A 13,097-nucleotide genomic window follows, 5' to 3' on the forward strand; every position below is an offset into this window, starting at 1 on the left:
TCCTTGATGAAAACCTGCTCCAGAGCGCTCAGGACCTCAGACTCGGGCAAAGGTTCACCTTCCAACAGGACATCGACCCTAAGCACACGGCCAAGACAATGCAGGAGTGGCTTCAGGACAAGTCTCTGAATGTCCTTGAGTGGCCCAGCCAAAGCCCGGACTTGATCCCGATCAAACATCTCTGGAGATACCTGAGAATAGCTTTGCAGCAACACTCCACATTCAACCTGACAGAGCTTGAGAGGATCTGCAGAGATGAATGGGAGAAACTCCCCAACTACAAATGTGCCAAGCTTGTAGCATCATACCCAAGAAAACGCAAGGCTGTAGTCGCTGCCAAAGGTGCTTCAACAAAGTACTGAGTAAAGGGTCTGAATACTTATGTAAATGTGATATTTCCATTTCTAAAGTCCTGTTTTTGTTTTGTCATTATGGGGTATTGTGTGTAGATTGGAAAAAACAAATTCAATCAATTTTATAGTAAGGCTGTGACATAACAAATTGTGGGAAAAGTCAAGGAGTGTGAATACTTTCTGAAAGCACTGTATGTAGCCTGGGGACGATGTTACACCAACAAATACTTACCTTGATGATAACCCCTAACTGAAAGTGGCTTTCTTCTGGAACCAAGTTACACCTCAGTACACAAACATACACTCAACAATATAACAAAGCCATATCGTGTGGTGCTGGGCCCAGTCAGGTCTTTGACACATTCACCCACTCCCCCGCTGAAAGACCATTGTAACAGGTTGCAATCCAATCCTGGTCTCCAGCATGGGAACAGAAGAGCGGTAGTCTCAGGTTGGACTACTCCAAATCATCTTGGCTCTGACACACAAACACAAGCTTTGCGGGTCCATCAACCCAATTTAAATACCTCTCACACCCTACAGTAACCTGTGGATCATGAGAGAACCTTCGTAAATCAGCAGAACGTTGATAACCGACTTATTGACATTTGATTTAGTGTCCTGTAATACTTTGTTTGAAGTGAGCAACCTGCAGCCATTGATAACACATACAGGCTTAATAATGTAAACACAAATGTGTTAACACTTTAATTATTTTATTTTTTACCTTTTAAGTCAGTTAAAATCCAATTCTTATTTACCATGACGGCCTAAGAACAGTGGGTTAACTTCCTTGTTCAGGGGCAGAACGATAGATTTTTACCTTGTCAGCTCAGATCTAGCAACCTTTCAGTTACTGGCCCAATGCTTTAACCACTAGGCTACCTGCTGCGACACTTAGGGAAATAGGGAACACTTAGTGAATTATCACAGCTAAATCAAATAAACATTACAGACGTGTTTAAAGTATACATGTCCTTTAATCTTTACATTTTTAAAACAACACAAATACATGAAGTTTCAAAAAGTCCAGTAATGCAATTACATTGAACATTACACAGGGCTGTGAAGAGTGTAGCTTGTTCCTGAGGTGGTGGGCAAATGGTTCTTGCCTCTCTGCCTGCTGGAGGTACTGCATGTTGGTCCCAACCTTAAAAGTATCAACTAAGAAAGTTAGCAGTTCTGGACAAAGGCATTTCTGTGCTGTGCCAAAAATACTCTAAATGCATAGATGGGAAACTCCATTCAAGTCGTATTATTATATTAATTTACAAATCTCAGGACGTGACGATGAAACTTGGCAGTATCTAGGGGGATTTTAATTTAGCTGAGCCTGCTAGCTAGCTAAATTTCGTTAGCTAGCTAGCAATTGCTGTGAAGTCAACATTTTTTTTAAAATAATGATTGAGGTAGCTATGTAAATCTAACTCAAAACTGAACTAATTAAAATTAATGTAAATGAAAATAAATAAAGATGAATTTAATAGTTTTTCGCTGTCCAGTGGCACCACAAGTGGGCACATGTGTGCTTACTGCGCTACAGAAATACTGCTAACCATACGACAGTGCAGGGCATGCTCACTGAATTAAAGGGAAACTACACACACAAAAAGAAAACTGAATTAGGCAAAACACTTAAACAGATTTTAAAAGGTCCTACCAACATTTTTGCTGTGCATGACTACACTTTAGAGTGTGTGTCATCCAGAAGCACAGCATTTTGGGGAAAGTCAGGTCCAATATTGGCTATGCACCCAAGAGGGTAAGAGGTTGGGCCATCCTAGACATGTTTTAGAGTAATATAATATATGCAATTTAGCAGACACTTTTATCCAAAGCGACTTACAGTCATGCGTGCACACATTTAAGTATTGGTGAGCCCGCTAATTGAACCTACTATCCTGGTGTTGCAATGCTCCACCAAGATACATGACAAGGTTATAAATGCTTTGTGAAGCTTCATTTTAATAGAATTCATAAAGCTTCTATTAAGCAGTGCTTATGCCACCCATTATAAAGCACAGGTTTATGCCATATTTGACAAAGTGGGTTATAGCACATTTGACTTAAAGCACATTTGACATCGGTGGTTATGTCACACAGTTATGCCACGTTTATGAAGCCTTTATAGAGCATGACATACGGTTATAGATGTTTATGAAGCCTTTATAAGCTGCACGTCATTTAAAATAGGACCCAAAAGTAATATCTCCGATGGGTGAACTCTACACTGACTCACTGAGCTTAGTTTTGTGTAATAGCAGTCCATTCTAGCAGTCCCACACCATACAGTACTTGCATGACTGTATACACTTCATACCTGTGTGTATTGCATGCAAGTGTAGCCTACAGTATGGGACCAGTGTCTGTTTATCGCTGTGTCTGTTGTATGCCTGTGTGTTGTGTCTGTGTGTTATTGCACACAAAATATCCCACATTAAAGCACCACATCAGTATAATATATTATATTATATTATATGTTCAAATGTATTCGTCCCTCTGAGCATAACCGTGAATAGATAAACGCAGCCTTGTTTAAACGCCAAAAGCCCCGCAGTGCATTGCAGCCCTGAGGATTATAAATGAGAGCGGGCTTATTATTGATCCCTGGGTAACCTATGAAGCGCTAATAATTTGATAATATCCTTCCACACACACTGTTATTAATGACGTTAATGCTCTACTGCGGATAGCTCTACAGAAACATCCACGACCGTGCACTTACTGTAATATCCACTGGGAATTTTGAGGGGAGCTACATTCACAGTAAGGACTCAATCAAATGCAACATGAGGAACACCGGTCATGCCCCTTTGGATGTTTCAGCTTAATTCATTCTATTCGTATGTCCTGGGGTAAGAGGCTATCGATTTCTGCCGCTTTTGTTTTGACTTTGTTTCCATGGTTGAAACGGTCTTTTGCAGGCAATGTGTCACCTTCTGACCATAGTTCTGTTATTTTATCTTTCTTTTAGTATGGTCAGGGCGTGAGTTGGATGGGCAGTCTATGTTTGTTTTTCTATGTTGGTTTTTGAGTTCGGCCTAGTATGGTTCTCAATCAGAGGCAGCTGTCAATTGTTGTCCCTGATTGAGAATCATACTTAGATAGCCTGGGTTTCACTTTTGGGTTGTGGGTGTTTGTCTTCCGTGTTAGTACCACACGGGACTGTTTCGTTCATTTCACGTTTATTGTTTTGTATTTCGTAGTGTTCAGTTTATGCAGTAAAATAAACATTATGGACACTTCCCACGCTGCAAATTGGTCCTCCGATCCTTCTCGCTTCTCCTCCTCATGAGAGGAGTACGAGATCCGTTACACAATGTTGTGAGGTGAGATGGGCGTGCCTGTTACAGGTATGGTTGTTTTTCTTATTAGATACTGTATCTCATCATTGCTGAGCAGTGGGAGGGTTGAGGTGCTGCATCCATCCACAGCGCCTTTGGCTTTTGGAATGAGGTGCTAACATTTTCCTATTTCCTATAGTTGTTCCCTATTTCATACGGCCACGAGTTGTTCCAGAACATATGACCTGGGCTGGGAATATGTTATGGAGAGAATCTCTAACTAGCGCCCAGAATATTTCCTGGTCAAGTCACACGATCAGAAAAATAGGGTTTGATTCCTCTTCTGACATGTTGCATTACTAGATACAGTACATGCATGAGGCAGAGAGACATGAGTAAAGTTAATATTTACTGGGTAGAACTTGAACACGACTAAAGGTTTAACCCTTCACAGGACATTGTCATAACAGATGCCTTATTCTACATAATATTCTGAATCAAAATACTAGACTACATTTACTTCAGAAAATGACATCCAATCACTGTATTTCACCTCAAAAAGCAACACGACACAGATGTTCAATCCAATTCTCAATAGGTATACCTACTAATTGGCTGAGCAAAAGGCCTGAATGGATTTCAATTGGCAATATACTACAAGTAGCAGTATCAATGAACCAGGCGTCCAACCAAACACAGGCTATCCCCCTGGGGTATTAATTTTCACAAAGGCACAGATATGAGTGTATGTGTGTGGAGAGCTGAGCCGGGGAGTGGGTGGAGGCGATTGATTCAATATCTGAGGTTGTGCCGCAGAATACAGATTCAGATTCAGATTCACACACGCACACTCACACACAAACACACACACACACTCAAGCGGCTTATGAGTTAAGGCAAATATACATTTGGTTTGTATTCGTTGATAGTGAGCCATGAACCCTCGCTGCCTCTCTTATTTTCACATTGTAATATAATAATCTGTAGCCTATACTGCAGGGCACTGGTCAATAGAAAATAGATTCATGTGTACAGTATTCCTTCCTTATCTAAGCCCTTTAAAAGGCACTTTTGTTGCGCTGAATATAGGCTTGTGTGTATATCAAGGCATATACACTGACTGTACAAATCATTGCTCTTTCCTTGACAGACTGACCAGGTGAATCCAAGTGGAAGCTATGATCACTTATTGATGTCACTTCAATAATTGTAAATTAATGGGAGGCGACAGGTTAAAGAAGGACTTCTAAGCCTTGAGATAATTAAAACATGGATTGTGTATGTGTTTCATTCAGAGGGTGAATGGGCAAGACAAAATATTTAAATGCCTTTGAATGGGGTATGGTAGTAGGTGGCAGGCGCACTGGTTTGTGTAAAAAACTGCAACGCTGCTGGGTTTTTCACGTTCAACAGTTTCCTGTGTGTCAAGAATGGTCCACCAACTAAAGTCCATGCCCTGACGAATTGAGGCTTTTTTGTGGGCAATATTAGGAAGGTGTTCTTAATGTTTTGTGCACTCAATGTAGACATTAATGAATGGAGTAACCATCCAGGCAGACATTTCAAAGATGTTAAATGGATAATCCTGGCTGATCATAGGTCTGCCACATAATCTCATGTTGTGACCCAACAGTTGATACAGTCACAATATGGCGGCTGGCTGACCTGATCATTACATGCTACAAGGATCCTTCTAAGATCTTTGTAAGAACCTAATAAGCTATTGTGATCTTCAATCCTGGACTTCCAACCCAGGGATCCACAGGGTGTGTATGCATTCGTTCCAGCCCTTTACTGACACAGATGAATCAATTAATGGACCGCTTGATGATTAGCTGATTTGGTTGAATCGAGTGTGTTAGTGCTGGGCTGGAACAAAAGCCTTAAACCATTCAAGAACACTGGTTTAAGCCAACAACACCACACCATATATTCAACCAAGAGTGACGGTATATGACTGCGAATACTGATGTCTATTTCAAAGCATTTAATAGACAAACCGAATCCAACCAAATCGCATGGATTCACGACAATGTATTCCTAAAGACGCAATCTATTCATCAGTGTATCTTTAAAACACATAGTTCTGTTTCTCTATAGCCAAGACTAAAATGTGAGATGGAATGAATGAAATAGCCCTGGTCTGTTTTTGTCTCTTTCATATTTCTCTTCTGACTCGTTCATCAATCATCCACGGCCCATTAACAATCATTCTCTAAGACAAATAATATAATCAGGGAAAGGGTCCTATAGCCTACCACTGTATTTCCAAAGAGATAATTGTAATACATCAGCTGATGTCAAATTATATGCTGTTATTCTTGCAGCTCACTTACCTTTATCTTTGTCAGGTGACTAAAAGCTCATTTACCCTCAGAGCGGATTCGCTCAAGGTAGAATATTCCCGACATGCTCGTTCTAGACACGCCAACATGACTGTAAATCAGTGCTTAGAGACTGGGATAACACTATGTATTAGAAGAGATGTATTCCTAAATGTCTATGAGGAATAAATTGTGTAATTATGGTGTACTAGGTAGTAAACTACATTTGCATTTTGGTCATTTAGCAGAAGCTTTATCCGAAAGGACTTTTACAATCAGTTCCTTCAACAAATGTAGGTAAAACAACCACATTCAACCATCATTGCTAAAATGGCTCCAGAAATGTACTTAGGCCTACTCCTTTGTTACACAGTAGTCACATGGTAGTTACTAGGCCATTCTTAATTACACTGATATTAGAGTAGGTGATGTCCTGAAACCTGTATGACTGCAATATATGCAGCGATTTTGTCATACTGTTCTGTCTTCCCTTTGTCTAGTGTCTCAAATTTTCACTTCAGTGTGTAGCAGCTTCATCTGCTGTAAAAACAAATCACTTTCGGTCTGAGCCTCAAATGGCTCTTCCGTGTAGGCCCTTTAATAATTCATAACTCAAGTAACGTTGAGTCCATCAGGGTATATGTAAGATACAGGCACAAGGGCATGGACTTTCCATTTTATAGTCGTTGTGATTTTCGTCACCTGTAGACTGTTTTAGAGTCCAGGTGGAAACAACAAGAAATATTTCATCAATCGGATCACAGGATTATAGCCTACACATATGCATCACTAATTCATCCAGGTATTATTAAAACCGGAGTGGATTTCCCTCACATTTTTGGGAGAGGAAAGTACAATCTATCTTTAAACTTTTACTGCAGTGGGCTAAATCAGGGTCACACAGAGTGTTTCTTGGTAGTCTTAAACAAATCTACTTTTGTTTCAAAGTATACTCATCTCACACATGGTTATGGGCTTAGAAAATAAGAAGACGCCTCTACCGTGTCAGGTATAGAGTTGAAGTGTACTACATTTTGAGTTTACGTCCCAATATTAGACTTTTATGTACATCACAGAAGACTGAAATATGAGAAAAGCGTTTGATATAGAAACACTGGACGTTCAGCTGTTTTGTTTAATAAGGTTTATTAACTATATGAAAAATATGAATAACATTCCACCCATCAGGCCACTAGAGGGCAATTTGGTAATTTGACCGCAGGAAAGGGCTACAAAAGTTAAATATGGTACCATATCATCTGGGTTCCTGAATTATTTCTGGATTAACTGGATCTATCTGTCTGGATGTATCTGTTCAAAACGAAGGCCCCAAATCTATAAAAAAGGAAACTACGCTGCAGGTTCACTCATAATGTTTATAATACATTTTAAAGGGATAGTTCATGGTTTGGTTTTAGCTTCGAAACAGTGAACTATCCCTTTAAGGACAGGTATGGTTTCGCATCCATGTTCAATGATAATGTCTGAGAGTGGAACAGCTTGTTGGGTGTGTTTTGTTTTTAATGCGGGTAATTACACCTCCAATCGATGATTACAGTGATTACATCCTGATGGAACCTGCAGTTTTTCCTCTACGTGCAATTGATCGAATACAGGCCTAAGTTCCATGGTAAATGCATTGATGTGACAATTACAAAACATGATGTTGTTGACAAAGCTAGCTTTTTCTAAAAACCAAGAGTTTATCTTTATTCAAAGGTCAAAAACATTGCATGTCCTGAGCAGGGCATAGAAGTACTATGCCTACAGTAAACACATGGTTGTATAATGCTTGCCTATGTTTCCCCATTTCATGAATACCTCTCCTGACATATGCTAAACACGCCATGCTAGCAGTATTAGAACATTGTAAAGGTTACCGAGCCTTATCTGATAGCATGGTCTAACACAGTGGAAATGGGAGACCATGGGCATTTGTGTACAGCAGGATCTACAGATCCTTGATGGTGCTCCAAGCGTTCTGCAGAGCACACAGTGCTCCCTAGTGGCACATTTTGAACATCTTATGATTAAAGGTATATTTCGGGATTTTGGCAATACTCTATTTCTCCAGAGTCAAATGAACTCATGGATACCATTTTTATGTACCGTATCTGCATCCAGTATGAAAGAAGTTAGAAGTAGTTCAGTGAGCCAATGCTAACTAGCATTAGCGCAACGAATGGAAGTCTATTGTATCTACTAGCTTGCTAGCAGTTACCATAGACGTCAAGTCATTGCGCTAACGCTAGTTAGCAATTGCGCTAACGCTATTGAGCAACTTCCTTCACACTGCACTCGGAGACATAAAAATGGTATCCACAACTTCATCTGACTCTGGGGAAGTAGATAAAGGGCTTCCTTGCCAAGATCCTGATGTATCCCTTTAAACAAACTAGATATTAGACAGTATTTCACTGCAATAGTACCCCTAATTGATGATGCTTGTTTTTTTTATTTTTTATTACTAAATATTTTAGAGTAAATACCAATGTAGATGTAAAATTATTTTGTTTGTTGACCACTGTAAAGGTTTACAAATGTACATTACGAAGCACATGTTAAAGTATCCAAAATGCAGATAGAAATATGCACTTCCTCTCTACATAGGCAACACAAATGAGTGTCTTCTGTTATGTATTCTGATCTACGGTACCTCTGGGTTGCCTGATTACTAATGCTACTTGCTATTCCATTCTCTTCCTTCCTCCCTATACCCTTGGCTATCTTGAATAGCTATCTACATAAGCACTGATATGAGAGAGGTAAAAACGAGAGGTGAAAGGCACTCCTCCTGGCACAACGGGATCTATTATAAGAAAGGAAAGGAAAGATTAAAGGAAGCTAGCATGGGTACATAGTTCAGATATGGAAACACAAATGTTCTCCACCAACAAGTGCACTATAAATAGTGGTTTTGAAAACTTGATTTATTCAACATCAATTACATCATTCCAAAATATTCAAACAGAGAGCAACGGTGCCCCCTTGTGTACATCCGTAATACCATGTTATATATTTATGTATACGTCTTTTGGTATATGTCTTTTGGTAGATATTAAATATTCTATCTACTACAGAAACACTACAAGCAACAATATTTCAAAGAAGTTTGCTAAAATGTGCAAAGATTCATGTTGGGATAGGAAAATGGGTAACACTTTATTTGAATAGTCCATCTGTAGATGCTCTACAGACTCAGTAACGTTTCAACTAACTATGTACTAAACCTGACCCTATTTCTAACCCTAATCTTAACCATAGCCCTAACCCTAACCTTAGCCCTTATTCTAAACCTAACAACAACCTTAGCAAGCAGTATTTATTGCCTTACCTCTCTTATCCTACCTCATTTGCACCTGCTGTATTTAGATTTTTCTACTGTATTATTAACTGTATGTTTGTTTATTCCATGTGTAACTCTGTGTTGTATATGTCGAACTGCTTTGCTTAATCTTGGCCAGGTCACAGTTTGTAAATGAGAACTTGTTCTCAACTAGCCTACCTGGTTAAATAAAGGTGAAAAAAACATTTAAAAAGTTGCTCATCAACAGATACTTTGTTGATAGTATGACTGGACTATCCAAATAAAGTGTGAACGTAAAATAGACTCCACAGAGCTTTAAAGTGGGTTGGATAAGCCTATAGGTCATTGGTTGGATCTCTTCTGCATTGCAGAGTTTAGACACACACCACCTTTATTGTAATGTGCATTCATTGACCTTCTCATAGTAGTTGGGAGACATACTGTATGTGTCACATCACCTCACCTTTGACCTTTATTAAGGCTTCAGTTGTCATTCAAGTTGACAGCACGGACGTGTTCAGTAGTGCATACCCGTAGCAATATGCGTTGCAACGGAAACCCAGAAGCTGTGCTCTTATTGGACAAGTTCAGGTCATGCCTCCCCATTTCAAAACATTTTCTCCCTACTGAACATGACTCTTGTCTATTGTCCATTGTCTGAGCTCTGGGCGTGCTGCACTACTTTGGGTTCGACTAGGCGATCATAGGATAGTATCAGCATCACCTGGAAATAACAATCCAACGTTAAATTGTAAAAGTGTACATGCTAGCCACAAAAAGCCTCATCAAATGTAATGTGGCTAACATGCTCCACTTGAAAAAGTAGTGAGGTGCTAAATCCTCGTGAATGAAGTTCATAAATTGATAGATCGTAACTTCTTTAACTCTATCATGGGATTGAATAGGCACAGGCACTGTGACTACTCACTGTGATCATGAGGAGAAGAGCCAGCATCACTCCAAGCATCAGGTACAAGTTACCGGTCAGTCCTCCAGCCCAGAGAGGCCCCAGGATAGTAGCCAGCCCCCCAACAGAGCGCCTCACGCCTTGACTGAACCCTAGACACCACCAGGAACACACACACAAACACAAAGACAATCCCATTAATTTGAGTGATTAATGACCTCCCCTTCCTGTAAAACAAATGGCCATTTAGTGATAGTTAATGATCATTCCCCTCATCATTCTCAGCATTGCCATGAGTCAAAGCCTCATTGCCTAGGGGGGTGAGTCAAAGAGCCTGATTGACTAAGATTAACTCAACCTTCACACAAGTGCATTGTTAGAACATTTCATTTTCAGAAGATAATAAAACAAAACCAAAGCAACAATATTTCCTTATTTTATTTAAAATCAGTCTTTAATATTAATATTTGTATTCCTTCTCGAAATAACATTTCTAAACATCATCATAAATCAGCACTATGGTGAGTCCAGCTCAATGAACGAATACATGCAATTATCACATTCGCTGACCCAACTGGAGTGATACGCTATCAAACTGCTATGTCATGAGTCAAACGGCGGTGATGTAAGTCAGACACCCACCTTGCGTTTTCTCTGCAGTGACTTTGGAGAAGAGAGACACCTGGGACACTGCCACGAAGGGAAGCCCGAGCAGCTGCAGGAACACTCCGATAATGAACGTTGCCAACTCCCAGGAGTACCCGCCTGGACACAGGAAGAGACACAACCTCAGTCAGATGGATGATTGTTGGTGAAATGGTTGAAATTCTACTACTACAACTCCCTCTAGGAAAAGAGGTGTGTGTGTGTGTGCGTGTGTGCGTGTTTGTGTGTCTCTGCTTGCTTATATGTGTGGTCTTCATGTACCTCCGAGTGGTGGGTTTTATATGACTTACAGATCTATCATTAACACCTTCATAGTCACCTCACCACCCTATCCACCCCAGGAGTCTCACACCAACCCTGGGTACAGATCTAGGATCAGCTTCCCTTCCCCCAATCCTAACCTTAACTTTTAGTGGGGAAAATGCTAAACTGACCCAAGATCAGCCATTAGGTTCACCCTACTCCCACCCACTCACCCTGGGGGTTGGCCAGGAAGATGAGGCACCAGACGCAGGCAACACTGCAGATGACCAGCCCCACGGCAAGCACCACACGATCTTCCACTTGGCGACTCAGCCCACGCACCAAGAAGAAGCCCAGGATCACCTCAACGCCACACAGGCTGTACATCAGGCTGTTGGCAAGCTCTCCGAAGCCAAAGGAGCGTTGGGTCAGAGGTGTCACCATGGTCTAGAGAGGAAGGGGAAGGGGGACATAAGAAATTACATCACTATGTCAGGGTAGTCGCCATAGGTAGAGCGAGGAAAACAGGATATTACATCAGTATTTGTTTACCTCTTTATGGGAAAGAGTTCCCAGTTCCCACTCAATGAACAAGGTGTAACGTCAAAATTATATTGTGAAAAGGTATGAGCTTGAGCTTTCAGGTCTTGAAATACAGTTAGGGTTAGGCATATGATGTGGTTACGATGCAACAACAAACAAGATGGCGTCCCTGTTTAGGCTGTTGCCGGAGAAGCTCTTACCTCCAGTGCTGTCTGGTTGAAGAGGGTGATGAACTGTGCAGTGAGGAGCACCACCACCTCCTCCCTCAGAAACTCTACAGAAACAGAGAGAGAGAGAGAGAGAGAGAGAGGTAAGAGAATCCATAAAAAATGTTCACCACATATGCAGGCATACTTCAAACTTCCTCGAAAACTTGACGAAGCTGGAAAACCCCTGAATTTTTTTACATTTTCCCCCCCTTTATTTAACCAGGTAGGCCAGTTGAGAACAAGTTCTCATTTACAACTGAAACCTGGCCAAGATAAAGCAAAGCAGTACGACAATAACAACAATACAGAGTTACACATGGGATAAACAAACAAAGTCAATAACACAATAGAAAAATCTATGTAAAGTGTGTGCAAATGTAGTAAGATTAGGGAGGTAAGGCAATAAATAGGCCATAGTGGCAAAATGATTACAATTTAGCATTAACACTGGAGTGATAGATGTGCAGATGATGATGATGATGTAGAGATACTGGGTTGCAAAAGAGCAAAACATTTATAAATAACAATATGGGGATGAGGTATGTTGGGTGTGCTATTTACAGATGGGTTGCGTACAGGTACAGTGATCGGTAAGCTGCTCTCACAGCTGATGCTTTTAAAGTTAGAGAGGGAGATAATAGTCTCCAGCTTTAGTGATTTTTGCAATTCGTTCCAGGCATTAGCAGCAGAGAACTGGAAGGAAAGGCGGCCAAAGGAGGTGTTGGCTTTGGGGATGACCAGTGAAATGTACCTGCTGGAGCGCATGCTATGGGTGGGTGTTGCTATGGTGACCAGTGAGTTGAGATAAGGCGGGGCTTTACCTAGCAAAGACTTATAGATGACTTGGAGCCAGTGGGTTTGGCGACGAATATGTAGCGAGTGCCAGCCAACGAGAACATACAAGTCTCAGTGGGGAGTAGTATATGGATGGGGCTTTGGTGACAAAACGGATGGCACTGTGATAGACTACATCCAATTTGCTCAGTAGAGTGTTGGAGGTTATTTTGTAAATGACATCTCCGAAGTCAAGGACCGGTAGGATAGTCAGTTTTACGAGGGTATGTTTGGTAGCATGAGTGAAGGAGGTTTTGTTGCGAAATAGGAAGCCAATTCTAGATTTAATTTTGGATTGGAGATGCTTAATGTGATTCTGGGAGGAGAGTTTACAGTCTAACCAGACACCTAGGTATTTGTAGTTGTCCACATATTCTAAGTCAGAACCATCCAGAGCAGTGATGCTAGTCGGTCGGGCAGGTGCGGG

Source organism: Oncorhynchus kisutch, linkage group LG30 (genome assembly GCF_002021735.2).
Source record: "Oncorhynchus kisutch isolate 150728-3 linkage group LG30, Okis_V2, whole genome shotgun sequence".
Taxonomy (NCBI): domain Eukaryota; kingdom Metazoa; phylum Chordata; class Actinopteri; order Salmoniformes; family Salmonidae; genus Oncorhynchus; species Oncorhynchus kisutch.